We start from the raw sequence: 5,000 nt of genomic DNA on the forward strand, positions 1-5,000 counted from the left end.
ACACACACACACACACACACACACACACACACACAAACACACACAGAGAGAGCTGTATTCTCTGTGTTATATTTGTGTGCGTTACGTGGGGCATGTATCAGTTTATGTTATGTGTGTGTGTGTGTGTGTGTGTGTGTGTGTGTGTGTGTGTGTGTGTGTGTGTGTTTGAGTTGAGTGCCGTTATGAGGTAATGTGTGTGTTGGGGGGGGGCGGGGGGAGTAGTAGGTGTGTTGTGTGTAAGAGAGAGAGAAATGGGGAGGGGGTGATTAGTAGGTGTGTATGTGTTGACTGGCGCTTGTGTCTTGTTTTCTGCCTCTCATTTTCATCCTGTTGGGGGCATTCCTGTCATACCAAGCCCACCCTATTTGCTTAAAAACTACTGACATACACACACATACACACACACACACACACACACACACACACACACACACACACACTCACACACACACACTTCCTCCTCTGATCACTTCCACATTGCTCATCCTCCCTGGTGAGTTGTTCATTGGAGGCTTCAGGGGAGTCTTGTCCTATTCGTAATGATGAAAAATTGTAACTTTCAATAATGAGGAACAGCAACTTCCCCACTTTCAGCCTGAACGTCACCTCAGTCAGGCTCGGTCGCCTGGAGGTTAGCATTTTACTAAAGAAGAGCAGAGAGACGCAATAGGACAGACAGACGCCTCTAAAGCTAGCCCCCAAGCACTCTAAAGCTAGCCCCCAAGCACTCTAAAGCTAGCTTATAAGCACACATGAACTTATGCAATAGGACAGACAGACGCCTCTAAAGCTAGCCCCCAAGCACTCTAAAGCTAGCCCCCAAGCACACTGAAGCTAGCTTATAAGCACACATGAACTTATGCAATAGGACTGACAGACGCCTCTAAAGCTAGCTGAGTACACAATAACCTACGCAATAGGACAGACACCTCTAAAGCTAGCTCAGTACACAATAACCTACGCAATAGGACAGACGCCTCTAAAGCTAGCTGAGTACACAATAACCTACGCAATAGGACAGACGCCTCTAAAGCTAGCTGAGTACACAATAACCTACGCAATAGGACAGACGCCTCTAAAGCTAGCTGAGTACACAATAACCTACGCAATAGGACAGACGCCTCTAAAGCTAGCTGAGTACACAATAACCTACGCAATAGGACAGACGCCTCTAAAGCTAGCTGAGTACACAATAACCTACGCAATAGGACAGACACTTCTAAAGCTAGCTGAGTACACAATAACCTACGCAATAGGACAGACACTTCTAAAGCTAGCTCCTGAACACACATGAATCAATGCAATAGGAGAGACAGACAGACGGCTCTAAAGCTAGCTTCTAAACACATGGAAATTCAATAGCTGACTGATCATCGGTTGTATTGTCATGTTTGCTGGACTTGAAACTAATGTTGTCTCCCACCTTCCTGCCAATCAAGCACACCCTTCTCCGTGGCAGTCACACACACCCTGCTCTGTGGCAGTCACACACACTCTGTCTGGCTCCAGGAAGTGTGTGTATGATAAAACCCCATGGAGGCTCTCAGGGTCCCCCGTTCAAACACACTCCTGGCAACACACATACACACACACACACACACACACACACACAATGGCCAGATTGATGGCTTGGACCCCCGTGCATCTCAGCTGATTCAACACACACACACACACACACACACACACACACACACACACACACACACCTACACCTGATACTGAACACCATAGATAGAGCACAGGCATTCTGTCCCGCTCACAACAGACACACACACACACACACACACACACACACACACACACATTGATAAGTTCCTGTTTTGAACATGTGCTCCGTAAACCCCTTCTGTCTTTGGATCATCCCTTCTCTCTCTCTTTCTCCCTCTCTATCGGTCCCTCTCCTTCTCTCTGTCCCTCTCTCTCTCTCTATCTATCTCTCTCTCTATCTCTCTCTCTCTCTCTCTCTCTCTCTCTCTCTCTCTGTGTCTCTGTGGTAAGTGGTGTAGGAGAGAGTGGTGTGCTAAACTAAGCCCTCTCATGGTTTTGGATGAAGGCCCTGATTAGGCTCTACATGGTGATGCTCAGGGGAGGTGGAATCATCATCTGTCTTCTGCCACTTCTCTTCTCCTCTCTTTTCCTCTTGTATTCTCTCTTCTCCCTCTTCTCCCTCTCCTCTCTTCTCCTCTCGTATTCTCTCTCCTTCCTCTCCTCTCTTCTCCTCCCTTATTCCCTCTTCTCTCTTCTTCTATCTTCTCCTCTTCTATTCTATCCACTGTTTTTGCTCATCCCCTCTCTTCCCTCTCTTCCCTACCCTCTCCTCTCTTCTCCTCCCTCTCTCCTCCTTCCTCTCTTCTCTTTCCTCCCTCCTCCCTCTTCTCCTCTTTTCCCTCTCTTCTCTCTCTCCTCTCTCTCCTCTCTCTCTCTCCCCTCTCTCCTCTCTTCTCTCTCCTCTGCCTGCTGTTTGGAGCAGTGTGTGTGTTTGCATGTGATCTAATCAGGCTACTTTAAGCTGCTGGACAGTGGAATATTCTCTGCCCTCGTCTGCTTGGCAGACGCTTCCCTCGCGTCCTGACACACAGTCATGACACACACACACACACACACACACACACACACACTGTCAGTGCGTCGCTAAGCCTGTGCCCAGACCAGTGCCCACGTGCTGGCATCCAGGGAAGGTGAACGGTATGCCCGCTGTGCCTACTGTTTAACACTGACACCTGGTCTTGCACAGGGATATGTGTGTGTGTGTGTGTGTGTGTGGTTTACAGCGCCTGTAGAATCCTCTATCCTGACAATCAAACGTGTTTATTAGCAGTTAACAGCCGCTTGCCACTAAACCCACACACACACACACACACACACACACTCGCACACACCAGACTCTCTTCTTTGTTCTCACAGGAGTCAGATGTCTGTCTCTTTACCTCCTCTCTCATACACCCCTCTCTCTCTCTTTTTCCCCCTCTCTTTTTTCCTTCTTTGTCTACTCTTTTCTATCACTATTTCACCTCTTTATCTGTACCTCTTCTTCTCTCTCTCTCTCTCTCTCTCTCTCTCTCTCTTTCTGTGCTCTTTCCCTCTGATTTCCACACCACTTCCCTCTCTCTCTTTCTCCTTTTGTCTAATGGATGGATAGATAGATGTCTAATAGATAGATACTTATTTTTTATCCCGAGGGAAATATTAGGCATCCAGTAGCTTATACAACCAAAACACAACAAACACACATACTGTACACACATATATCTCATATACATGCATAAAGAATCACTCACAGAAATGTATCAATGAAAGAGCATAGGAAGTGATCACAAAGGTCAAACAACTTAACTAAATAACTCAAATAAATGTAGAAATGAAAGTGCATGTGAAATGTGAATTTACTGTTCATTGTTTATTGTTTGTTTAAAACAATAAGCAATAAAACAACAACTTAACTGAATAACTCAAATAAATGTGCAAATGAAAGCGCATGTGAAATGTGAAGTGATTGTGAAGGTCTAGTGTGGAACTCTTCAGTAGCGGTAGTGTTGAGTGGAGGGAACCCCATGTGTCTCTAATATGTGTTCGCCTGACTTGACAACTCTCTCTAAACTCTCTGTGACCTAGTCTAGCCAGCACGCACTGTGTGACTGTCACTGTGTGTGTGTGTGTGTGTGTGTGTGTGTGTGTGTGTCTCTGTGTGTGTGTCTGTGTGTGTGACGGTATCTCTATCAACAAGTAATTGAATTCCACTGATGAAAGACTCTGAAAGCTGACATGGCATTTGAAAAAAAAAAAGACCCTCTCTGGCTATGGCTTCTCACAAAGGAGAACACACGCACACACACTGGTCAAGCACACTCAGTAACAGCGTTCTCTTAACTGACCACACTGGTCAAGCACACTCAGTAGCACTAGTCTCTTAACTGACCACATTGTCCAGTATGCACAGTCAGACTCACGGGCAGAGAGAAGTGAGATGTTGTGACAGCAGTCTTACCTGATAAAGCTCAGCTCTCTCTTTCTCTCTTTCTCTCTCTCTCTCTCTCTCTGGTTCTTGTCTGATTGCTGTGGCTCCTCTGTGGCTCTGGGGCCAGACCCCTTCTCTGTCCCAGGGCAGTGGAGTGAGCAGTCTACCCAGAGAAAGCCATCCCAGCCTGGGGAAGCTCTCCGCAGTGTCCCCCTCTCGCCCTCCTCTCTGGACGTCTCTCACCAGGGAGGTTAATCCTACGGACAGTCCAGCTCTGTGTCCAGGGCTCTTCTTTATTCACTTTCTTCTGTTGTCCTCTCCAGTGGGATAAATGGACCAAAACACGCGCACACACACACACACTCACACACGCATGTGCGCACACACACCTGTGAATCAGGAGGTGACCCAGTGACTGTCCAGAGAAAAGGTGTAGGAGGTTTTCTGGGGTTCCCTCTGTGGGGTTACCTCTTCTCCTCTCTTCTCCTCTCTTCTCTTCTCCTCTCTTCTCCTTTCTTCTCTTCTCTTCTCTGTGGTCCAAGAGTCCAAAATAGTGTCTAACAGCAGCAGACGTGAAGAGTAGTGTGTGGTGATGTGAGTGAGAGGTGTCTGCAGAAGTGTGTGTGTGTGTGTGTGTGTGTGTGTGTGTGTGTGTGTGTGTGTATGTGTGGGACAGAGAGAGGTCACTGTGTGTGTGTGTGTGTGTGTGTGCCTGCTGTCAGGATTAGGGCTGTGTTGTTTTGTGTTGTCCTGTAATCCTGCGTAGCTGTGGGTGTGTGTTTGTGTGTTTGTGTGTGTTCGTTTCTGTGTGTGTGTGTGTTGGTCTCTAGTTGCTGGGTCTATCACCTCTGTCTCAAAGCGCCAGCAGTCTGCCTGTTTTACTGACCCTCCCTCCCTCCCTCCCTCTCTCCCTCTCTCCCTGCACTCGTTCTCTCCTCCCTCTTTCTCTTCTGTCGCTCAATCTTTCCTAACCCCTCCTTCCTCTCTTTCCTCTCTCTCTCACTCCCCCTCTCTTTCTCACTTTCTCTCACACACCGCTCTCTGT

The 5,000-nt window shown here is 47.5% G+C and overlaps 2 protein-coding genes across 5 annotated transcripts in view; one reads left to right on the forward strand and one right to left on the reverse strand.

Annotated features, from left to right (window-relative positions):
* The window catches only part of LOC134089192 (angiopoietin-related protein 2-like), a 30,052-nt gene extending 25,259 nt beyond the window's left edge, over window positions 1-4,793 (reverse strand). For both annotated transcript variants that reach the window (XM_062543547.1, XM_062543546.1), the window contains exon 1: window positions 3,986-4,793. The gene's annotated coding sequence lies outside the window, so the exon portion shown is untranslated. The remainder of the gene's footprint in view (window positions 1-3,985) is intronic.
* The window catches only part of LOC134089193 (ras-specific guanine nucleotide-releasing factor RalGPS1), a 175,439-nt gene that overhangs the window by 88,270 nt on the left and 82,169 nt on the right, over window positions 1-5,000 (forward strand). The gene's annotated exons all lie outside the window — the stretch shown is intronic.

This window comes from Sardina pilchardus, chromosome 8 (genome assembly GCF_963854185.1).
Source record: "Sardina pilchardus chromosome 8, fSarPil1.1, whole genome shotgun sequence".
In the NCBI taxonomy this organism is placed as follows: Eukaryota; Metazoa; Chordata; class Actinopteri; order Clupeiformes; family Clupeidae; genus Sardina; species Sardina pilchardus.